This window comes from Pan troglodytes, chromosome 9 (assembly GCF_028858775.2).
Source record: "Pan troglodytes isolate AG18354 chromosome 9, NHGRI_mPanTro3-v2.0_pri, whole genome shotgun sequence".
Lineage (NCBI taxonomy): Eukaryota > Metazoa > Chordata > Mammalia > Primates > Hominidae > Pan > Pan troglodytes.
The window spans coordinates 81,982,858-82,008,539 of record NC_072407.2 but is presented as its reverse complement, the minus strand read 5'-3'; the positions used below and the strand labels follow the sequence as shown (position 1 = coordinate 82,008,539).

General features: G+C 39.3%; 1 protein-coding gene, 1 long non-coding RNA gene and 1 pseudogene across 4 annotated transcripts in view; 1 reads left to right on the top strand and 2 right to left on the bottom strand.

Annotated features, from left to right (window-relative positions):
* LOC107967174 (uncharacterized) overlaps positions 1 to 21,605 on the bottom strand; it is a 37,471-nt gene extending 15,866 nt beyond the window's left edge. The window contains exons 1-2 of the long non-coding RNA XR_001707464.4: positions 21,517 to 21,605; positions 15,130 to 15,311 (exon numbers count right to left, since the gene is read on the bottom strand). This is a non-coding gene — a long non-coding RNA (uncharacterized LOC107967174). The remainder of the gene's footprint in view (positions 1 to 15,129; positions 15,312 to 21,516) is intronic.
* Positions 1 to 25,682, top strand: part of TENM4 (teneurin transmembrane protein 4) — a 3,006,191-nt gene that overhangs the window by 1,675,612 nt on the left and 1,304,897 nt on the right. The gene's annotated exons all lie outside the window — the stretch shown is intronic.
* LOC107967173 (origin recognition complex subunit 3-like) lies at positions 4,328 to 6,520 on the bottom strand (annotated as a pseudogene).

The window sequence follows — 25,682 nt, the reverse complement described above, 5'->3', positions numbered from 1 at the left end:
TGCCCAAAGCTTTATTGCAAAAAACAAACAAAGAAGCAAAAACACTTCAGTTCCACCTCTATGTTGACTCTTTTGATATTCCCAATTCTTATTTGACTCTCCTCTGATTACCCTTGAGAGTAGATTCACTAAATTTCCAAGTACTCAACTCAAACTTTTATAGTTGTTGTAAAGGTATACAAATGCAAATTCTTTACAGAAAATCTTTGTGGAAGGAAAGTTGCCATTGGAATGGATATTCCAATCATAACTCCCCATATGCTAGCAACTCAAATATTTCTGAGGCACTGGAATAAGAGCCCCAGTGCATTATTTACTTGAAAAGCATCCACTCCACCCCTTTCAGCAGATTGAGATCAAGCTTAGAAGACAAAAACCTTGGAAATTATTTCAGTTTCCATAGGTGAGAAACTCATCCAGGTTGAAGACACATGCTTGGTACAGAAAAGACACTTGGGGTCAGGGGAAAGTGGCCACACAACTAATCTCAGTAGGTTGATCTTTAGCCTAGTTTGCTTAGGAACAAAGCTGTACCACTGACCCAGGAAAAAACAAAAACAAAAACAAAAAAAAACATGTCTCTAGAGTCTCTGTAAAAATAGCATATTGTAGGCAGTCAGTAAGTATGTGCTGCTCAGGAGATGATAGGACACTTTTTTTTTTTTTTTTTTTTTGACGGAGTTTTCTCTCTTGTCGCCCAGGCTGGAGTTCAATGGTGCAGTCTCAGCTCACTGCAAACTCCGCCTCCCAGCTTCAAGCAATTCTCCTGCGTCAGCCTCCCGAGTAGCTGGGATTACAGGTGCCTGCCACCACACCCAGCTAATTTTTGTATTTTTAATAGAAACGGGGTTTCACCACATTGGCCAGGCTGGTCTCGAACTCCAGGACACCTTTTTTGACTGTTTATGAAGAAAGAAGCAGCAGCTATAAATGCTGCTACCTGCTGAAGCATTTTCTGAGAAAGATAAACCCTGGGGATTTTCAGGGGAGGAAAGTTAATAGGCAGTTTAGGGACATGTATCTACTTATTTACACCCTTCCCACAACACATCTGTTTTTGAATCAGAAAAAAATAATTTGAACACAATCATCAATGTTAAGAGTTTTGGAAGATGTTTCAAATCTGTGATCTCACTGAACCAAATCACAGGTGTTCTTAGTAAGACAGAGCCAATGTTATGATTCCCTTTAGGTAGAAGGAGAAAATGAGGCTCAAAAAAGGAATGGAACACATTCAGATGCATATACACCATGTGAACCCCCATACGTGTGTGCACATGAGCACACTTGCACACAGTAAGTCTATTATTCTGCCATCTCAACAGTAAAATATGGCCATGGCATAAGACACTGGGCCACTCTCCAGAGCAAGCCACAGGCTGGTGTTCCATTTCCTGAGATGCCTTTGCGTAATGTGAGACAGAGGGTCTAAACAAGGTACAAGCCAGGATTTTGAGAAATAAGCAAGAAGTCTTTCCTTTACCACAGTTTACATTTTTAAAATTTTACTAGTACTTTTATTGAGTTATAATTTTCATAGAGTGAAAGGCACAGAACTTAAAAACATAGTCCGATGATTTTTGACAAATTAATTTATACGCATAACCCACAGCCCTATCAAGACACATGACATTTCTATCAAGCCAGAAAGTCTCCTTGTGGCCCTTCCCAGTCAATACTTCCACCTCCACTGGCTTTCCTTTTAACGACTGGGTACTTCTAAACAGCCAAGATAACATTTTTTATTATTGTTCATAGCAGGTAAACAACTCTGGGAAATTCATCATCAGTTTCTAAAAGTAATCTGTAAACCACATCCAAATATTTTTCTCTTAGGTAAGTTACCAGAACCCATTTATTTTAAAGATATTAAACTCTTTCCCATAATCATTTTTCTAGTCTGCTAAGTATAATGCCTTAATTGAAAATATATAGTATGGTTTCATACGAGAGACACTCATTGTACATGCTTATTAAATAAACACGCTATTTAACTATCTCATCCACCCTTAACATTGACTCTTACTTTGTAAATATATAATGCATTATATGTTGTATTTCTATGCCACTGATGGCTTTGTTAAATTTTTAAAAATTATTATTAATTTGATTTGGGGTTAACTCTTTATTGCTCAGATCCTACTTTCTCAATGGTGTTTTTAGAAAACATCTAGCAGAAAAGGTGGATAAATGTATTCTTTGGTCAATAAATGACTACCACTTTGAGATAGATTTTCTTCATAGGGAAAAACTCATTAAGAAATAGAATCAGTGAATGCATTCTTACTGAAAATTGTTAAATTGTTTCTTAAGCATGACTCTTGAGCATTAGTTCAAATGAAAGCATAGATTTTGAAAGATATTTGATCAGAGAATCAACTAAATTCTGAAATATTCAATTTCATTGTCTTTCTTTACCTTTAATTGCATTACAGATGTCTTATAAATGTGTGATTAAAATATGAAAAAGTATGTCAGTAAGTAAAAATTCATCCCCTCAGCCAGAAGTGAAGAGTATGTAACACCAACCAGAGGCTATCATCACCACTTCCAAAGACAATGAGCCTCATTGAACTATAAGCCATTCCAGCAGTTATAGCTGTTTCACTCACTGTTGTGCTCTGAGAATCTAGTTCAGTGCTTGGCACATACAAGCGCTCAACATATGTTGAAGAAATAACAAAATAAGTGTGGACAAAAACTGGTCCTCATCTGTCCTTAGTCCATTCAAGTTGCTATAACAAAAATACCATAGACTGGGTAGCTTAAACAACAAGCATGTAGCAAACATTTATTTATCACAGTTCTAGAGGCTGAGAGGTCTAAAATCAAGGCACTAGAGATTCAGCTTCTGGTGAGGGCCAACTTCCTGGTTCATTGATGGCAATCTCTCTGTATCCTCATGCGGCAGAAGAAATGAGGAAACTCTCTGGGGTCTCCTTTGTAAGGGCACCAATCCCATTTATGTGGTCTCCACTCTCATGACCTAAACACCACCCAAAGGTCTCAGCTTCCTATACTGTCACATTGGAGGTTAGGATTTTAACATGTAAATTTTGGGGGCATATAACATCAGTCCATAGCATCATGCAACATTATACCTCTGTTATCTAGCATACCTGCCACATGAAAGCTACTCAATATCTTATTGAATAGAATTACCCACACTTAAATGGTAAGGGACTGAGAAGGCATGGGAAATGTATCTGAAGCCACATCTCAGAAAGAAAGATGTTTTAAAATCATTTTGTTCAAGGCAGTGACTTAGTACTTTGCAGGTCAGTGAACAGTCAATATGTACTATGACATATGTTGGATTTGGAAGCTTACTCTGTCACCTATTAACCATGTGACAGGGGCAAGTGTTTTAGCCTTTGGAGACTCATATAATGTAAGTCTGTGAAATGGGATTAAAATAACTCACTGAGATATGAAGATTAACTGGGAACTTTCATGGGAAAGTTTCTGCACAATGCTTGGCACAAAGTGGTTGGGACACTCTCTTCTTCCCTTCGTCTGAAGGAGTAGCTTTCTTTAAAATGTGGAATACTCGTGAGATTATGAAAAAAAGAGTGAGGCTGAACTTAGCGCCTTCCACCTTGATTTATTTTCTGTCTGTGACTTCTAGTTCTATTTTCTTACAGACAAATGTGAGTTATTACTCCTATTAGCACTGCTGAGCTGTTGCCACCATGCTAGAGCAGACTGGACTCACTCTGAATGTGTTGTTAAAAGCTCTGCCAACTGAGTGCATCCTGGGTTTCCTTCACAAACCATAGAGTTTCTGACTATGGGATCTCACAAGCACAGTATTAATCTCAAGCCCTAGCCTGAAGTTTTGGTCATGCCAATATGAGATTTGGCAGGACCATCACTGAAATAAAAGATTAAGTTGAAATAATATGCAGTAATCCAACCTAAGCCACTGACTAAAAGAAGAATCCATCTCTGATAAAGAACTGGCTATTTTATAATCAGCAAAGGGACCTTAACCATGTTCATTCTGAAAATATTTTTCAGGTACTGATAACTCAAAGGGAATACTTTTTTAAAAATTTACACTCCTGGATAAAGGAATTCATTACATTTGTATACTATAAGTTCAAGAATGATTTACTCACAATTTAGTAATGACTTTGTGGAAAGTACAGTAAAATGTGTGAGCAGTTTTAGTTATATATATTATTTGTTGGACTCTAAAGTATTCCACAGTTGTTTTGATATATGCCTGTTTGGGGTTAGCAATGTACTTTTCTGGATAAACATCACATAAGGATTACACATTTATCTTCTCACCAAAACAGGCTCCTCTACTCCTTTAGTGTATGTAAAAGTGACTGGTCACCTTTTTCTCTTAAGCTAAATCTGATAGTTCTGGCTTTGCTCATTTGCTTTCTAGCAGCCTCCCCATGTTAGCCTTGCCACATGGTCAGTCTTCTGTTTGGTAGGTTTTATAAATCCTAAAAGTTCTAGTTCAAAAACAGTTCTAATAAACCAAGCATAGATAATTTCATTCATTTCTTCTGAGGATGTAGAATTTGCATCCATTTTTTCAGCAGCTGTCAAAATTGTTGCAAAAGCCTGTGAATAGTCCACAAGGTTGATTAGCCTGCGACACTCTAGGTACAATTTGTATGCTATGCAGATGTCTGGGGTGATATTTGGAATGCACCCTTCTTCCCTTTTCAGTGCTTCATTCTTTAGATAATAGTAAGGATTGTTGAGTGCAGTATGGAGGGCAATTCACGGAGCAGCATTAAATGCCTACGAAGGGCATGGGCGGCGCTGAAGCACCCCACCTCATGGAGGCTGTGTCTCAGGAGGCAGAAGGTATTCTCTCACTAGACAGTCATGAAGTTCACAGCCTTTTCTCTGAGTACTTCAAATTTGGTTTGCTTTTTACTTCTGCTTAACTCCTTCATTTCCAGTAAAGACTTCTGAAGATGATAGAGGTCTGCCTTCTGAAGCCCCTTTGGCTATGAACCAGAAGCATCTTCTACCTCTTTGGTTTCATCGAAGCTCTGAAACTGGGCCAGGAATTCCTGTATTCTCTTAGCTGTGCTGCCAAGGTGCTTTTCACAAGAAGATATAAAAACCTCGAAACATTTCTCAAGTATGGTCATCAGTTCATCCTTTGCCAACATCTTCAGCAGCTGCAAGACTGATGCATACTCCTCTGAATTCCGGATGTTCTTTTCTAAACATGTGCGGTACAACTCTCTGATCTGTCGACCTAGTGGATACTTGGGAAGAGAAGAGGTGAACTTATGAACACATCTCAAAACCAGAAAGTAATTCATATGATAAACATGCAGGTTTTCTAGTAATAATTGTGTTTCCTCCTTCAAACATCTCTCACTGGTCAAGAGCACAACTTGCTTTTCTGAAGCTTGCTTTTCCACATATCTCCTAAAAGATGGAAGACGTCAGATGTTTTCACATTGATTATTTGATAAAAAATTTATTCTTCTTTTGACTTATGGAAGATTACAGCACAGGACACTTAAGGGCTGGGAACAGAAATGCTCTAATAAAGAAAGTTGAAGCCTTTTATAAAGTTTTGAATCGAGAAATCATGATACAAAAAGATGTTGGTCAGAACCTGCAATACTTTTTCATTTATTTTAAAGGGAAACTGAGTTGTAAGAAGTAGCTTATTGAGTACCATAGTCAGATGCTCCTTGCAAGACAAAAATTGGAACAGTTCTATGCACAACAGAGATGATACTGCATGAGGAAACAATCGGTGGTTGATAATAGATGTGGCGATTCCCACAATGAGTATTAGTGGAAATTCATGCAGATGTTGACTGCTGATAATTATGAAATCTTGCAGTACTTTTGTGGCAAAGCTTTCCATATCCTTTAAGGTAGCCAAAACAGGAGGAGACTGCCATTGGCTAGAAGTAGTCCTCTTTTTGCTTGGCATTTTTGGATCTGTCTTCTGTGTGACAGTCATGTACCAACTGGAAAGTGAATCCATTAAATAATGTGTATTTCTCTGGGTGACCTGAACGCTTTCCCCCTCTTTGGATTTTAGATGTACACAGCAGTTCATTAATTATGAGACCAACTTTTGCAAAAAACGTTTCATATCTGGACAGTCTTTAGCTTGCGATGAGACTACATATGGTGTGACTTTATTCTGAAGGGCCTCTGTTAGACTTCTGAATGTTAAATCATGATCTGTAACTTTCACACCAAGAACAAGAGCAGCAGTTGGAATTTCTCTGAGTTTTGTTTGACAGCCCAAGTCTCTTGAATTCTTCTGGAATCCAGAGTGAGATTTTTGCAGAAATTCAGTTAGATTGTCAAACAAGTTTTTATTTAATTCCTCTTGTAGTGGCTCATTTTCAGATTTCATTTGCTGCCATATCAACTAAGTTCCAAATTGAAGCTTACTGTCCTTAGGCTCATTTTTCCCTCTGTTAAAATAGTCCTCCATTGGCACAGAGATCTTTCTCTTTTTGGAGTTTGGCTTAAAAACAAAGCAGCCCTTAGACACTGAGGAGGTGGCCATGGTCTTACTGGCTCTGTGGATACCAGATGAACCGGGAATACCTTTTGACTGTGATCCCAAGGGGAGAGTGGAAGAGTACAGGTTAAAGAGAGTACTGCAATTTCAGAACACTAGTGGATTCTATTGTCCTTTTGCGATTAGACTTATTTCAGGGTCATAACAGGTATTTTCCTGATGGTACCTGATAGGACACTTTAAGTACATATATGAGGGCACTAGCATTTTGAGCTGCATGGCCTGGTCTTACTGACCTCTTTTAGCCCAGAATCTTTAGTGAAGATACTTGCCTCTTCCATCACATCCTTCCATGTAGCCCACTTCCCAGTTACACCAGTGCACACCTGATGGCTTAGAAACCAAGTCCATCTAATACATATACCCTCAGCTCATATACACCCTTTTTCTTTGGTATTCCTACCTTTGCATGTACTAGTTTATAATTCAGAATATTCTCACCATCTTTTTTTCCTGGGGATATCTCTCACTTCCTTTGAGACTCTTGGCTCTTCCTCTGACCTCCCATAAGACACTCAGCTTATAGCTTTATAATAGATTTAGCTTGTTCTGTCTTCCTATGTAGAATTTTTACATGGCTGAATGTACACAATGGATAAAGAAATGAATCATAATAGATACTCAACAAATATTTGTGAAATACATTAGGGTTTTTTTTAAAAAATTAAGTACCAATCCGGGGCATAAATTAGCATAATTTGTGGGTGCTGGGAGGGGGAAAGGATAATAAAGATACAGCTAAGGTAAGAAGATTGACTACATACCTCTCTCTAACTTCATGGGGTGGAGACTTTCTTCTTTGAAGTTTTTTTGAGATGGAGTCTCGCTCTGTTGCCCAGGTTTGAGTCAGTGGTGCGATCTCAGCTCACTGCAGCCTCTGCCTCCTGGGTTCAAGCAATTCTGCCTCAGCCTCCCGAGTATCTGGGATTACAGGTGCCCACGACCATGCCTGGCTAATTTTTGTATTTTTAGTAGAGACAGGGTTTCACCACATTGGTCAGGCTGGTCTTGAACTCCTGACCTAAGGTGATCCGATGGCTTTGGCCTCCCAAAGTGCTGGGATTACAGGTGTGAGCCACCATGCCTGGCCCTGAAGTTTTAACATATAATAAAAATCAAGATGAACACTGACCTTGTACTAAATATCTTCTATCAACCTCTTATGAAATAGCAGTCACATTGCCAGTTAGTTTATCGCATTCTAAGCCCCTACTTAAATTGTAAATAGTAATTCATATGCATTTGCCTGGTGTTTTATGATTTCCTAAGTGCATGTATATCTATGATCATGGAAGTTTATATAATGTTAACTGCACAGACTTCAATATTTGCTTGAATTCTAATCCTGGCTGTATCATGTATTGACTTATAACCTTGGGCAAGTCTATTAACTTCCCTGAAACTCTGTTTCCTTGATCACAAAATGCAAATAGAACATTTCTTATAGGGCTGCTGTGTTTATGAGTGGATCACTAATACACACTACATATGTTGCATTTATTTTTGATTCACAGGAAGCACTCAAAAATGTTAACAATAATGTGGATAATGATCTTTTTTGAATTTTACATACAAGTCTGTGAAACAAGAAGAGATTTTATTATCCTCCACTTAGTAGATAGAAAAATTGAGACTGTTATTATTAAACTTCTAGTGCGTAAGTAACTTTCCCAAGGACCCAATTACAACATGAAGGTAGAAATTGTATCCCAGGTTTTCAGATTCAGAATTCAGCATTTTTCCACTGTAATAGATTCCCTACAACCTAAAATACTGTCTCATTGTTCTTTCTTTGGTTTACTGCTCTTTGTAGACTTGGCTTAAATTTGTGAAAGGCAAGTGTGAGGGAAAAGAGGGATTTGTGTTTAAATGAAATGCGGGTGTGAAAAAAAGTGAATTTAGCCATTCATCCCTACTGAACAAGTTTGAAGAAAAGCAATTTTCCTATTCTCTGCAAACCATTCCCAGTTACCATGAACAGTCAGTGAAAAAAATATATATTGGTTCCATTACTTTATTAAGCATCTTTTGAAAGGATATCAAAAGAACTTCATTTATAAAATATTGTAAAGGTATGAAAACATTACCAACTACAAAGATAAATGGTCGAAATGAAATGGGAACTGATCTTTTTTGACAAGAATTCCTAGTTTGATAACCCTGGCTGTTTTTCCCTTAAATGTACCTTCCGAGGATTTGGCATTAATCAAACCACATTTTAAATATACTGTTACATTAAGTAATGCACATTTGTCCTCAGAGATAATGCTGAGTCTTTTTTACTCTTTATCAAAGCGCATTTTAATTGACTGGGAAATTAAGAAATACATTCCTTGCATATAATATGAAGAAATATGTTCGCAAAAATAAATATTATAAAAAGAGGTTTATACCAAAAGCATATAGCTAGATCTAGTTGCAGAGCTATACAACTTGGCTCTGTTTGAGACTACATCTAGTTTAATGTAACTTGGATCAATTTTAGCAACTAGAAAGCACTGTAGAGAAGACATCAGGATTTTATACACACACACACGTTGTGTATATACAGATATATATACATATATATTTGAAGAGAAGCAATTTTCAAATATATGTATTGCAACAATGTTTACCCTCTTGACCAGGAACATTAGATTGCATCTGTGTATTAAAACATGACGTGGAAGTAGCTCCTGTCTGTAAACCGTCCTCAATCTGTTAAGCCCTATTGATCTCAGAGAGGTGATGGAGAAAAGAGAAGTCATCCCTCATTCTAAGACTTTTACTAAAAAGACTCCATATCCAGGGCATGGTACTATATATCATAATTTTATTTTTAAAAAAGAGAGAAATGGCAAAAATAAAACTCTGCTCTTCTTTTAAAGATCAGAAATTCTAATCAGTCGCATTGAAAATTAAATAATAAATAAAAAACAATAGCATCAATGATTTATATCTGTATCGTGCTTTGCCATTTTCAAAGAGCATTTATAGCCACTGTTTCAAGTGGTCCTCCCACCAACACTGTTAAGCAGGATTTAAGTCAACACTACTCTGCTAAGATATGACTAATGAAGTAGATACTACTATTAGTTCCATTTTACAGATACATTTTACAGAACATGTTTTAAAATGAGTTTCTGAGAGGTCAAATGATGTGCCCAAAGTTATGCTAATAAGTGGTCCGGCTTAAACGTGAATCCATTCAACTTGAATCAGAGCATGGTGTTGACATCATTTGACAGTGAGATTTTTGAATCCCACTGCGCTCGTTGGCAGGGAAAGCCTAGAAGTCAGCAAAAGTCATTTCTCTTGTAAGTCAAAATGGCATAGCCAGATTTTGACACTTTTCAAATTAAATGCTTTTCTGTGTTACTATTGCTTATTGTTCATTTCTTTACCACACAGCACCCAGTATAGAATAGCATACAGTACACTTAGTTAACTATCCATCTCTCTCTTGAAACTTGAGTTACACACACAATTCAGGGCAAGGGCCCAACAGTTTATCATGTGTTCCCGTTACAAGATTTTAAATAGTAATTTCTGATTCTCTTTCCAGCCTTAAGATGGCATCCAGCCAGAAGCAGAGTGTTCCTCTACCTTCAGTAGACAGTTTACAACCTGAACCCCTCTTGGCATTAGTCCTTGCTCTGACTTGAGCATCAGCTCACACTCAGAATTCTGAGTTGGATGCCTATTTTTAAAGCTGAGGACACCTCTTCCTGAGTTTTCCTACCTTTCAGCAGGAGCAAGGTGTATTAGTCTGTTCTCACGTTGCTAATAAACACATACCTGAGACTGGATAATTTATAAGGGAAAGAGGTTTAATGGATTCACAGTTCCCCATGGCTGGGGAGTCCTCACAATCAGGCGGAAGGCAAATGAGGAGCAAAGTCACATCTTACATGGTGACAGGCAAGAGAGCTTGTGCAGGGGAACTCCCATTTATAAAATCATCAGATCTCGTGGGATTTATTCACTACCACAAGAACAGTCTGGGGGAAAACGCTCCAGTGGTTCAGTCATCTCTACCTGGCCCCATCTTTGACACATGAAGATTATTACAATTCAAGGGGAGATTTGAGTGGGCACCCAGCCAAACCATATCACAAGGTAACTTCTCTCTGCCTCCTTATTGACTCTTCTCCATAGCAATCTGCACCTGTTAATCACTTCAAGAATGAACATCTTACCATTATTCATGTTGCCTTTGGAATTATACAAGTTGGTTATCCTGCTGGTGGCACTGTGGTGGAAGTGTTCTGATAACAGGCACCTTTTCACACTAGGTAATGTTCTAGGTAATGTGAATCTCATGGCTGTTACACAAATAGGTAAACGGAGGGGCCAACTTCCACTGTGTGCTTTAATCATTCAAACTGCAGCCCATTCCTGACATTGGGCACTCGGGCTGTCTCTTCCTGATACATTCATCTCCGTGTTTTTCATTTCATTCCCTTTTTCTTCTGATCTAATATCTCTATCTAGTCATGAAATTTACTTTCTCACAGTCCGCTGATATCTATAACTTATCTCTAATGCAAATTACAGTCACTTTTCATCCCTTAACTCTGCTGATTTCTTCATCCACTTGCTTAGCAAATATTCAAAGGTTCAAAATGATTTGACTTTTTAAAAATTAGTAAACTTTATTTTTAGAGAATTTTTAGGTTCACAGCAAAACTGAGCAGAAGGTACAGTGATTTCCCATATATCACCTAACCCCCATTGTACATGGCTTCTTCCTCTACGGATGCCCTGCACCACGGAAATACGTTTGTTACGCTCAATGAAGCTACATTGACCCATCGTTACAACCTGAGGTCCATAGTTTACATTAGGGTTCGCTCCTGGTCTTGTACATTCTATGGGTTTTGACAAATATATGATGACATGTATGTGCCATGGTAATATTTTACAGAATAGTTTCATTGCCCTAAAAATCCTCTGTTCTCTGCCTATTCATCCCTCCCTCCTTCTTAATCCCTGCCAGCCACTGATCTTTTTACTGTCTCCAGAGATTCGCCTCTTCCCGAGTGTCATACGGGTGAAATAAACAGTATGTAGCCTTTTCAGATTTGCTCCTTTCACTTAATAACAGGCATTTAAGGTTCTCTCTGTCTTTTCATGACTCAATAGCTGATTTTTATTAGTGAATTGTGAATGAATTCCGTTGTCTGGATCTACCGCAGTCTATGTATCCATTCATCTACTGAAGGACATCTTGGTTGTTTCCAAGTTTGGCAGTTATGGGTAAAATTTTTTTTTTTAAAAAGAACATCAGATAGGGGCCTGACACTCTGCTGGGTACTGTTACGTAGACTCTCTTAATGATTCTCAGACTCCTCAAGATGGTTAACTATTTGGAGAAGCTAAGGCTCGGAGAAGTTAAGTGACATGACCCAAATCTCCAAGTTGGTGAATATAATTGTCAGGACTCAAACTCCATGTGTTTTAACATGGAGTCCACAGTTTCATCAGCTGCCTAGGGGAGGGGATTATTACCTCCCTGCCACTCTCCCTTGCTAATGGTAGACATTGCTGGTTAGCTACAACATATTTGCTTGTGAAGCCTAATTCAATACAAGCTGTCAATAATAATCAATTATCATTGGCATACATGATGAAACCTAACTGGCATCCTTGACCTGGCCATGAAAGAGTGTCACATATCTCCTTAGAGCATAAGCATTCAATCTTTGACAACATTTCGGCTGACACCAATGAAGTATGGATTTTATTATTAATATAATGGCCTAATTCAGGAAGAAGCTATATACCCTTATGGTCCTTTTAATAACTTTCTGGTACATTAGTAATAATGCCTTAATTCTGTTAACTTATTGAAATTCAGTTCTTACTAGCCTTCACTCCTATCTTCATGCCTATGCCTAGCTACAGGCAGAATGTTCTAATATTGGGCCTTTTCCCTTTACATAAAAATGCTTCCCACATATGCAAGGAAGAGTCGAGCTTCGGTTACCAATGCATGTAGGAGAAAGTGCCCATTATCATTAGGATTGTAGACCAGTAGAAAGACCTCGGAAAGCACACACATTCTAGACTGTTGTGTGTTGACACTTTTTTACCTTTCCTTGAGGTTCTCAGTATATCAGTGCCACCTAATTTTATATTTTCTGCTTTTAATATATGACTCCAATCATGTCACTTACTGGGAAGGATTATAGTTTTGATGTCTGGGTTTATTGAAATCTCAGAAATTTCTATTGGAGGCCCAGTGTTTTCTACACCATGCAACAATTTGCTACAAAATTAGCAGCTTAAAACATTATACATTTATTATCTCATAGTTATGGATCAGGAGGACTACAGGAAGAGCTTAACTGTGACCTCTGCTCAGGGACCTACAAGACTACAATCAAGCTATTAGCCAGGCTTCATTGTTATTCACAGACTTGAATAGGGAAGAATCTGCTTCAAGCCTACTCAGGTTGTTGGCAGAATTGCAAGTGAGTCTGTCATGAGAGAGTTTTATATGATATAACTTAGTCAAGGGAGCAATATTTCATAATATTTTTATGTTCTATTGGTTAGGAGCAATTCACAGGTTCTGTTCACTCAAGGGGAGAGGATCACACAAAGACCTGAATATCTAGAAGAAGGGAGCATGGGACCACCTCAGTCTGTCTACCCCAAGAAAGTAGCTTAGGGTGATAGGAAGAGAATCAGTGAGACTCCAAAATATGAAATATTATTTAGAGAAACCTAGAATAGATCTTGATGACAACATGACCCAGAATGCCTGGGGAAAAGCGAGGTGTACGTGCATTCCCATGAATGCCCATTAGGTGCCAGCTACCATTCCGAGAAGGAGAATTCAAAGACAAGAACATTCTTCTCTCAAGATGACATTGTCTAGACAGGAAAATAAATAAGTAAACACAATAAATAGCGAAGCAGGATGTGGTAAGTATGTGATAAATGCTACGATAAAAGTAGGTAAAATTACTATAGAAGCAAAGAGGAGGGGGATGTGATAGGCTGACAACAACCATAATGAAAGGCTGCCTAGAATAGGTAATATTGGGCTATGTTTTTAATAACAGAAAGAAGGTAGATCACCATATAAAGTAGGTGTGTATGAGTGTGTGCATGTGTGCATTTCTCATATGGAACAGACAAATGTAAAATAACTAAATACAGAAGAAGTAACATGAGATGAACAAACTTGTGAAATAATTGGATACCTTCAATAGAAATCTATGGTCAACATGGCTCAAATACAGAGTGCTCTAGGGAGTGGAAGGTAAGGTTAGAAAGGTCAGTGAGAGCTTAGTGAAGAACAGCCCTGCTAGAATATGCCAGGCCATTGGGTCCAGACTTTATTTTCAGAGAGTGGGAAATCCTTAAAACTTTTCACCAGGTAAGATGTATATTGTATGTATTAAATTCCCCTTCCTCCAGAAAGTTTTCTTCTAAAACTTATCTGAAGGAAATAGCTTGAATAAGTGCACAAGAAATTTGATATAAGAATGTTTCTGATTTTTTTTCTTACGAAAATGTGAGAGGTTGAAAACAATTGCATAGGAGGGCTTTAAAATACAGTATGCTATATCCATTGGATGGACTATTATATAGATCTTGTGATGACATGGAAAGATATCTGTAATATGTCATTAAATAGAGAAAGCAGATTACAGAAAAATATGAAGAGTACAATTTTAGCAGTCTAACCACATGTAATTTTAGATGCATTAAAAATATGGAATGATAACATTCAAATCATTCAATATCCTCAGAAATTATATCCTTTTCATATGTTTCTGTTTGGTTTGAAGTTTTTACAATAAGCAAAAGCAATATAGGCATACCCATTTTGAAAAAGAATTTTATATCAGAAACATCACTGTAGCATATTGTAGGGATTGATATGGAAGAGTTTGTTAGTTGGAACAAAAATTGAAGGCACTGTAACAAAGATACACAAATTACAGTGTTTCTGACAGATACATTGATTTCCCTCTTGTGTAACAACTCGAGTAACATCCAGCTCTGTGTCCACAAATCCACCAGGGACCCAAGCTGACAGGGCAGGTGTCCTTTCCCCAAAACTGGTGTTCAAGATTTTCCGGTTCTTGCCATTTCCAGAAAATGGGAAGGAAAAGGGAGAAAAGAGTCCCAGACAAGATTCTTTTGTTGAAATGACTTGGACCCTGTACACATCACTTCCTCTTATGTCTTATTACTGAGTTATAGAATTAACTGAGGGTTGGAGGAAGGGTCGACAATCAGCAATCTGCCACAAGGAGCAAAAAAACTCTAAATAGGGGAGATTGTTTTGCAGCTTGATGTAATCATCAAGCTAAAAGATGAGTTTGTGCTTTTGTTATTATTACTTATCTTTAAATGAGCTTCCGGTGCGTATAATTGGATTAACTGTATTCCTTGTTTCAAAATATATGTTGATCATTGGTTTATACAAGTTTCTCACTTGCTTTTTTGTTTATTATAAAATAAATTGCTGCCCTAAATAAAAATGAAATTGGTTGGGTTTTGCCACATAATAAATCATTCAAAAATCAGTGGCTTCAAACAACAATGATTTACTGGTTCATGATTTTGTGGGCTGGCAATTCACCTGGGCTCACCTGGGTCATTCCTCTGGTCTGGGCAGGTTTGGCTGGATAGTCTGAGATAGCCTCATTCACAGTTGTCTGGAAGTTGTTGTGGACCATTGGTTAATAGTCAGCTGAGGTTACAGAGGTGGTGGGTCCAGGTTTTTCTACCAGGCTAGCTCAGGTGTGTTCACATGACAATGACTGTAGTGTTTCTAGGAACAGCAAGAGAGAGCTAGCTCAATGTGCAAGCACATTCCAAGTCAGTGTCTATCATGTTTGCTCTTACCCCTTGGTCAAAGCCAGTCATTTTCCAGGCCCATAGCCAGTGTGGGAGAAGAATATCAAAGGTGTGGATACACAGAGGCATGGACACCTTAAAGTCATTACTACAGCCACCTACATAATGGAAATCCTGTATCTACACATGCAGTCCTCCCCCATGCTAATAGCTCTTACTATATTGTACATAATCATATGTTCTCCACTTGACTGTTGTATAATATTCCACTGAATTAATATACCATATTTTATTTATCCTATGACCTGGGGATGGTATTTGGGTCATAAACAATTTTTTTGCTACTATAGACAGTACCACTATGAACATTCTTGAACATGTCTTCTCTTACACATATAAAAATGTTTTTCCTTCGGTATATCTGGGGGTGAGATCATGAATATCAGATGTTGTGAAGTAATGCCAAATTATTTTCCAAAGTGGTTATACCAACTTACGTTCTCACCAGCAAAGTATAAAAGATCCTATTGATCCACAATTCTCCATAACTGAGCATAATATTGAAAGGCTTCTTAAGTTTTGCAATGAGATGGGTATAAAGTCATACCTCACTGTGACATTGATGACAGCGATCACATAAACTGCCCTTGGTCCCAACCCTTAACAGCAAGACGCTAGAGCCTGCTTGATTTCCTGTTCCCAATCGTCCTCCATCTCAACTCCAGCTTCTCTTGTTTCTCTGACTCCCTCTATGATTTAAAGCCCACAAGGCCCCATAACCACCCCCAATATAGCTACAGCATAAAGTTCCTTCCAAATATGAAATTCTTCTTTTCAAAATTTCTTTTCTTTCAAAACTTTCTTTCTCTGGCCAAACAACAGGGGGTTTGGAATTGGACAAGCCTGGTATGAATTGCACCTCCTGTACTTAACTAGCTATGCAACCTTTAACAATTTACTTAAAAACATTTCTATGCTCCAGCTTTCTCCTTTGTAAAACAAACATAACAATTCTATTTTGTTGTGAGCGCTATACGTGCTGACATATATAAAGAGACATGCAACAAACAGGTGCTCAAATTTGGAAGTACTGCTGATGACTGGGCAACCCTCCTGCTGGGTTCTTGGTTGAAGGAACCAGCCTACTGCCCCATCAAGATTAGATAGACTAGCCTTGCCTGTGGTTAAATAGCTATTTCAGTATTCATTCATGTCAAATAAAATTGTGATTTCACTGTGGCTCACAAAACGATAGTCAGATCTAACAAATTCAATCAGTTAATTTTTGGACAAAGTCTCAATGATGATAATGTAGATCATTAATCGCTACTCCACCTGCACATGAAATATGACAGATCTCAGTGTCAGGCATTTTCACAACTAGCATTAACACCAAGGAAAATACAGTGATTAAGGTCCTTCAGTGCTGTTTTGCTCCAAGGAAGTGAGGTGGCCCCTGGGGGATATACCAGGAAGTGTGTGCCCCCTGGGGGTCAGGAGACATGTCTTACAAACCTGGCTCTGCTGTGAGCATATTGGGTGATTGTAAAAATATGTTGACTTCTCTAGGTCACATTTGATAAATGTTTGTTGAGTTGAAGTGAATTGTATCTGAAAAATGCCAATGTTGGACTAAGCCATCCCCAGTATTCCTGAGGAACCCCTACACATTCACACCTCATTTGAAGCAGCAGCTTCTCCTGCATGAAATCTTTTCTGGCTGTTCCAGAGTGGCAAGCCCCTATTCAGGAGCACAGAGCCTCCTATTAAAGATCTTTTCAAAGGACTCAACACCATAAAGTGGTCCAATGATGTTTACGGGAGATACAAAGGTGGCTGTAGTTTCCCAAGAATCCACACTTATATTGCAAATGTCCTTTAGAGGCTAGGAATTTATGCATGGCCTGGATCCTATGAATGGCTCATGGTGAGTGAGGCGCAAGCTCCTTTGCTGCATTCCACACCACTCTGCCTGATGTTACATGGATCTGCCTTATGGATGAGTGGCTCTTCTCTGGTATAATCTCATTATTTGAAGTTAAGTCAGACACTGATGCTACAGAAGCCTTGATTTGTGTTTAGAATATTTGTGTTATAGGAATTGTTTAAAGATTTGTCATTTTAACAGACCAAAACCCAGATAGGCATAAAAGGAATGTTAAAGCATAACTATATCTCCTCAATATAGCGCAGTGCAATAAGGTTCTGAACCTGTAGCTCAAGACTAAGGTCCTAATTCCAGCTCTTCTACTGATAGCATGTATAATTTTCAGTGAATCGCCCCTGTTTTCTGAGCCTTAGTTTCCTCACTTAGAAAACAAAGATAATAATATCTGTTATGCCTCTTTTGCGGAAGCATTTGAAACTCAAAGGAGATAATGTATGTGGTGTTGCACTGGAAGTTGTTGTTACCTTGACCCATCTCCATCTGTGTCTGCAGTGGTCCTGGGTCCCCAGTTCATGGGAGCCCTCACTAATCTTTAGCTGATGGGACACTGTCATAGCCATCATCTGGATACTTTGTGTTTACACAGCACTTACTCAGAGGAGCTGAAGGCAATGGGGCTTCTTTTCTGCACAATCCCGAGGGGTACTCTCATCCTATAATAGCTCAGAGCTTGGACATATTTTGTAAGATAATCAGCTGAAACTCTCTTCTGCTTGGTTTCAGCCCATTTGCCCCTGCCACATTCCCTGGGACCAAACTTCTGTCTCCAACAGTGGGGAGAGCAAGACTAATGCCAGATTATCTAATTACAGAAGCTAAGACTATTGCTGCCATACATGATGCAAATATATTTTGATCAGGGTCCTAATACTGATTTCTGGGATGTCACGTTGCATTAGTAATATGCAGCCTTTTCTCCACCGCGTGGCATGGGATGTTCATTGTCCCGTAAGGTGGAACCAGAGAGCAACATTCTGACTGTGACGTGAAGGATACTTTTGTTCCTTTGCAGACATATACCATAGTGATTAAGAATATATATTTTGGGTTCGAAGGGATTTGAGATAGAACTCTATCTTTGCTATTTATTAATTAGATGACCTTCCACAAGTCACTAAACTTCAGTTACTTTTTATGTACAATGAGTTAATAATATATACTCTCACAGGACTGTAATGAGTATTAAGTTACCTAATTTATATAAGGTATTTAATACAGTGGTGCATAGAAAGAGCTCAATCTTAGTATGTATAATTATTACTATATTATCATGTAAGTTACATGATCTCATTCCCAACTTGGGTTTCCATTATATTTAAATCCAGTTTACTTTGTCAGTTAATTGAACAATCACATATATGCCTTCTTGACAGGAAGTCTGATATCATCTCTTAAGTACTATTCTTGTATTCCATGTCTCTGCTATGAATTGTTCAAGAACTTTGGAGTGTATAAAAATCAAGAAAGGGCCAGGCGTGGTGGCTCATGCCTGTAATCCCAGCACTTTGGGGAGCCAAGGCAAGCAGATCACCTGAGGTCAGGACTTTGAGACCAGCCTGGCCAACATGGTGAAACCCCATCCCTACTAAAAATACAGAAATTAGCTGGGCGTGGTGGTGGGCACCTGTAATCCCAGCTACTCGGGTGGCTGAGGCAGGAGAATTGCTTGAACCCAGGAGGCAGAGGTTGCAGTGAGCTGCGATTGCACCATTGCACTCCAGCCTGGGCAACAAGAGTGAGACTCCATCTCAAAACAAACAAACAAACAAACAAAAAAAAAAAAATCAAGAAAGATAACCAGGCTGGTCACAGTGGCTCATGCCTATAAATCCCAGCATTTTAGGAGGCCAAGGTGGGAAAATCACTAGAGCCCAGGAGTTTGAGACCAGCCTGGGAAACATAGCAAGACCCCAATTCTTAAAAAATAAAATAAAATAAAATAAAATTAGCTGGACATGGTGGCACCCACCTGTAGTTCAATCTATTCAGGAGGCTGAGGTGGAAGGTTCATTTATGCACAGGAGTTTGAGGCTGCAGTGCCGCTACATTCCAGCCTGGGCAATGGAACAAGAACCCATCTCTGGGGTAAAAAAAGAAAGAACTCACCTGCCATGGCTTCTGGCAGCCAAACTGTGTCACCACAGAAGACTGGTTTTGCACAGCTTGAGATTGCCCAGTGCCATGGGGATGAATGTCCTTGTGAACCCATCTTGGGCTTCTTCGCCCTCTATCACATTCTCACCATTTCCCCTCCTCTGAATTGCAAGGTGGAGGGGCTGACTAGGGGACTAAGGAATTCCCGGGTGTCTCTGTCATCTGGCTTCTAACTGCCTTCAGCCAATGGAAGGCACTGGGAGGAGATTAGAAGAAAGTGAAAGGAACAGTCAGGCTGTTTCTCTCCCTTCCTCTCTGCCTCAGGCTCCTGGATCAGACAACACTTATTTTCTTCATAATTTTCCCTGCTATTTCTGATCTCTGGATCATCCCGCAATCCTCTGCCTGACTCTTTAGCTACACCCCCATCTGCATAACAAATCCTCCACATTAAATTCTCTCTGTCATAAAGACTGGAAGTGGTTTCTGTTTGCCAGGTTAGACCCCTACTGTTATAATTTGCTGGATTCCCTGCTAGTACTGTGGGGGCCTCCTATATTTGCTCCAAGGTTATAGCTTTCATTTGCCACATGTAGATGCTCATCTGGATTACATAAACGTGACACTAAGTCAGAGTTCCTGAGACCTGAAGAGCTGCCAGCCTTATGATTGCATAACTAAGTGATGCCACCAGCCAAGAGCTCTTCTAAGGGACCAGCTAATACTGGTTACTGAAAATGAAATTGTACCTCCTCCTTGACCCGTGCAGTGTTTAATCAGAGATGGTTTAATCACATACCGCTCTATGCTACCACAATTCCCTGTTCATACTTCTGTTGTAGCACTCGACACTTTATCACTGTGTGTGTGTGTGTGTGTATGTGCATTAGTTTATCAATGCACATCTGGTGGAAAGTGAGCCCCTTGAAAATTGGGATTTTATCTGTATCCCATGGGTTATCACAATGCCTGCCTCAAAAGAGGTATTCATTATATGTTTAATAAATAAAGGAAAAAATAAACAACTGAGTGACATTCATTAACTAATGAGTAGAGGAATGAAAGAATAGATGAATAAATGAATGAAATTCAAGGAAGCAAATGAAAGAGGAAGACAGGGCCATGCGGGATGTCTAAGGAATTCACAGCTTGGAGGTTCCAAGCCTGAGATTGTTGGTGCTCATGCTTTAATATCCCACCCCAGAGGCCTGCATAACAAGTCTGTTTGAAAGAACAAATGAGAAATACGAAACCCCTTTTTAAAAGTTATGAGAGCTTTCCGAAATTATAAAACTGCAATTCAAGTCCTGCTCCCCCAGTCTGCCTTCCCTGCTGGCTCCACCTCACTCAGCTGTCTCTCAAGGAAGGAGAGCAGGGGGCTAGCAGGAGACTGACAACTAGGGATTGCCTACTAAGCCCTTCAGTCCTCACCACAGAGATGGCTGGGGGTGTTCTTCTCCCTACTTTACAGATGATGAGCTGTGCATAGAAAAAGCGACTTTAAAAGAAATTGTCCAAGATTCCCTAACTAGTAAATGGCCCAATTTGGATTTGCACTCAGATCTCTGCAAAACCCAGAGGGTCCTTTTCCTACCCCAGTAGGCTGCCTTTACTGCAATGTGCAGAGATGTGATTTTTCTGTGCAGCTCAGGGGAGGGATGTGGCTGGATGACTAGCTATTGCTAGACAGGGGACACTGCTTTGGAAAACGATGTACTCCATGAAATTGAAAATGGGAAATAATATATATTCCAGAGATTTCTACCAGGTAGCTACTAAAAACCTCAGCAACATAAGTGTACAGTTTAATCTTTTAACAGTTTAATCCTCTTTTAGGTGGTTTCTTTTTAGGCCAATTGAATTTCCCCTAGAGAAGCTGCCTGTGTTCCACCTGTCACCCCCTGGATTCCACAGCACCTGCCTCAGGAAGGTGCCCTATCTATATCTGTTTCTTCCATTTTTGCCTGTGTTCACAGGGTATTGGTCAGGAGACCATTGCCCAGACCACTGGAAATGCTCTTAATCATTTCTTGGCTCCCACCCTCACTCCCTCTCCTGCTAATTTGTCCACTGGTGCAGATCTTGCAGCAGTCTATGGTGATGGAGAAATCAGCCATTCATTCTATTGCTCCCTTACCCATTCATTCATTTGTTCCATCAAGTCTTCCTACGCCCTGGAGGTACACAGCACCAGTGGAGCAGGCAAACTTGGACACAGACAATTATGATATCACATTCTAAGAATTTTCACAAAGATAACAGGATATGGGAGCACTTGGAGGGAGCAGTTATCCCTGGCAAAGTGGAGGAATGCATTACTGAGGAAGAAATTTTCCAGTTGGTCTTAACAAATGAATTAGAGTTGCTCCCGTGCAGAAGGAGAGAGAGAATGGATGCACGTGGAAGAAAGGTGTTGCAGCCAGATACGAAGGTTGGAGAGAGGATGGGGTCATCCATCCGGAGCCTTCCTCCACCTTGTATGGAGGCAGGAAATGAGCCTGGAGAAAGTAGTTGTGAAGGCAGCTTGAACTCAACCCCATACACAGAGGAGGCCATCAGATTCTAGGCATGATCAGGTGTCTGAAGTGCTACTGAGGATTTCTTTGGAAGGACCTACTGGAAACAGACATTCCTCTTCCCTATTTCATTTTTCTTTTATCCTGAATTGCTGCTCCCTGCCAGTCACATGGTACCTATCTTGGAGAGCAGCCAGCCAGGGCAAAATGCCTAACTTCATCCCTGGCGGCTGCAGCATCTTCATTAAATCCAGAAGCCCAAACCATTACATGTTTTAGATACAGCAAAGCACAGGGGAAGAGTACAAAAGCTAAGTTGAGTCCTTGCCCTAGTGCTTACAAACACAAAATTTGTGTCTTCAGTCTCAACTATCCCACTCGAAATGTTCTCACTTCTGTGTTTTTGATCACACTCCCCTACCTACAACAAGAATTCCCTTCTTCCTGCATATTCATCAGGTCCATATAAAAAGTTTTCTAAAAAGAGTAAAGGATGTGATTGTCCCCTTCTTTACACTCTCAGAACACTTTACCCTATGGAAGTCACTTCTGCCTGAAGATGTACTCATGTGTAATAGAAGAGGATAGTCTTGCCTGGAATGCAAACTCCACATACCAGGGTCACCATCTCTACATTTCCTGGACGTAGGTAACACTTGGCTTTCAATAGCTACATAATTACTGTGAAGTGACGTAAGCACAGACCTAGGATCTAGTCAGGCCTGGTTTCAAATCTTGACTGTAATACTTCCTAAGCACCACTTATCACTAATGAGGTCATTTGACCTCTAATTCTCAAGCAGCATTGGCAGGTTAGAGATCATGGAGGTAAAGCTCCCAGCCGATTCTCAGGACATGGTGGGGGCTCCACAAATGGTGTCTGCTAATAAATGTCCCTTTTTTTTCCCTTCTCTTCTCTTTGCCACTTGCAACAAGGGAACTTATATTTTCCTGATATACTGGATGATGGTGGGATGAAAATCTAAAAATCAAAAATCTAAATAAAATAGATGACAGAACTCTTGTAGACCCTTTCATCCCCATGAAAAATGATCACAGGGAACTAAAATACATAATCAAGGGGAGAGATAAATGTCATGCAAAATTTCCATCTCAAAATAAAAGGCGAGCTGCACCGCATTCTTCCCCATAATCACATCGTGGAAACATGTGCAACACTGCATCAAGCCTGGAGTATATTATGAACCCCTGCAGACACAGAAATTTTGTGAGCTGTAGGTTGCAGAAACCCACAGAGCTGGGAAAGCAGAGGTTTAATGGTATTTTAAATGTTTTGACTATACAGGAGGCAGAATCTGCAGTCTAATCATTTTCAAAATACTTGATGCACTGTAGGCAACCATGGGACTTGCGTACTCCCCAGCAGTCTGCACCTAGAATGGGGCAAGTTATAAGGGAAGAGAAGGGAAGGAAAGGGGATGGCAAGTATATGGAGCACCTACTATGTGTGTGGTACGCTCCCTCGGCTACTTCCCTTAATCTTCCCAGTATCCCTGGAAGGTAGGTTTTCTGAGCTACACCTCTGGTCTTAAAAGGTAGCTGATATGAGCTTCTGAGAGTTATGAGAAAAATAATTCTAAATCTCATTTATGTGTGAAAGTTAAATCATTCCATACATCCATGTTCATAGCAGTGGTATTCAAAATAACCAAAGGGTAGAATTAACCCTACTGTCTATCCGTGGATGAATGGATAAACAAAACACAGTACTTACATGCAATAGGCTGCTTTTCAGCCTTAAAAAGGAAGAAAATTCTGACACATGCTATGATATGAATAAATCCGGAGGGCACTATACTAAGTGAAATAAACTGATCATAAACAATCAAATACTGTATGACTCCACCTATATGAGGTATCTAGAATAGTCAAATTCATATCTCCTATCAAGAGTAGAGTGGTGGTTGTCTGGGGCTAGGGGAGGAGAGAATAGGGAGTTGTTTAATGGATAGAAAGTTTCAGTTTTGCAAAATTAAAGAGTTCTGGAAACTGGTTGCACAACAACACGAATATACCTAACATTACTAAATCATACACTTAAAATTGGTTAAGAGGCTGGGCACAGTGGCTCACGCCTGTAATCCCAGCACTAGAGGATGACACAGGAGGATTGCTTGGGCCCAGGAGCTTAAGACCAGCCTGGGCAATATAGTGAGAACTTGTTTCTACAAAAATACCTTTAGCTTGGTGTGCACCTATAGTGCCTGTATGCCAATATCATGTGATTTCGATTATTATAGCTTTGTAATATATTTTGAAATCAGCTAGTGTCATGCATCATTTAAGCAACATCTCATAAGCTACAGTTGTACGTCCCTTTTCTTCCTTGTCCCTTTTTCTCCATCTTCTTTTCTCTTCTCTCCTTTCTCTCTTCCTTCCACCCTCTCATTCATTTGTTCTCAAATATTTGCCAGGGTAAAGATCCAAATATTAAAGTCCCTGCTTCCCAGGAGCTCAGAGTCCAGTGTGGGAAAGAGTTAGAGCAGGAAGAAGTGTCAATGTGTCCGTTTGTATGCCAGTATTATGCTGTTATGATTATTATAGCTTTGTGATAGATTTTGAAATCAGCTAGTGTGATGCCTACAGCTTCGTTCACTTTGCTTAAGATTGCTACGGTTTTGTGGGGTCTTTTGTGGTTCCATACAAATTTTAGAATTTTCTATGATTGCAATTTTGATAAGCATTACATTGAACTTATAGATCACTTTGGGTAGTATGGACATTTTACCAATATTCATTCTTCCAGTTCTTGAGCATGGGATATCTTTCCATTTATTTATGTCTTCTTCATTTTTTTTCATTGATGTTTTATAGTTTTCAGTATACAGATTATTCAACTCCTTGGTTGAATTTACTCCTGAGTAATTTTATGCTATTATTAATGGGATTGTTTTCTTTGTTGCGGGTGAATCTTTTCTCAGGGGGCAGAGTGTCACTCTGTCACCCAAGCTGGAGTGCAGTGGCATGATCTCCGCTCACTACAACCTCCAGGTTCAAGCAATTCTCCCGTCTCAGCCTCCCCATTAGCTGGGATTACAGGCACTTGCCACCAGGCCCAGCTAATTTTTGTAGTTTTAGTAGAGACGAGGTTTCACCATGTTGGCCAGGCTGGTCTTGAACTCATGACCTCAGGTGATCTACCCACCTCAGCCTCCCAAAATGTTGGGATTACAGATGTAAGCCGCCATGCTGGGCCAAGATTGTTTTCCTAATTCCTTTTTTGGAGAGTTCATTGTTAGCATAGAGAAACACATCTGATTTTGTATGTTGATTGATTTTATATCCTGCAACTCTACTGAATTTGCTTATCAATTCTTGCAATGTTTTGGTAAAGTCTTCAGGGTTTTTATAATGTATGATTATCTCATCAGCAAAGAGAGACAATTTTACTTCTTCCTTTACTATTTGAATACTTTCTCTTTCTTTTTCTTAACTAATTTCTCTGGCAAGGATTTCTAATACTACATTGAATAGAAATGGTGTGAGTAAGAATCCTGGTCTTGTTCCCGATCCTGAAGGAAAAGCTTTCAACTTTTCATTGTTGAGTATGATGGGCTTGTGATACATGGCTGTAATTGTGTCAAGGAACATTTTTTCTGTACTTAATTTGTTAAGAGTTTTTATCATAAAAAGATGAATGTTGTCCAATTTTTTTCCTGCATCTATTGAGAAAATCATGTTCATTGTTCTTCACCCTATTAATATATGCTAAAATCTATTCTTAAGTTATTTACACACATCTTCTTATTGATATTCTAGATGCGCT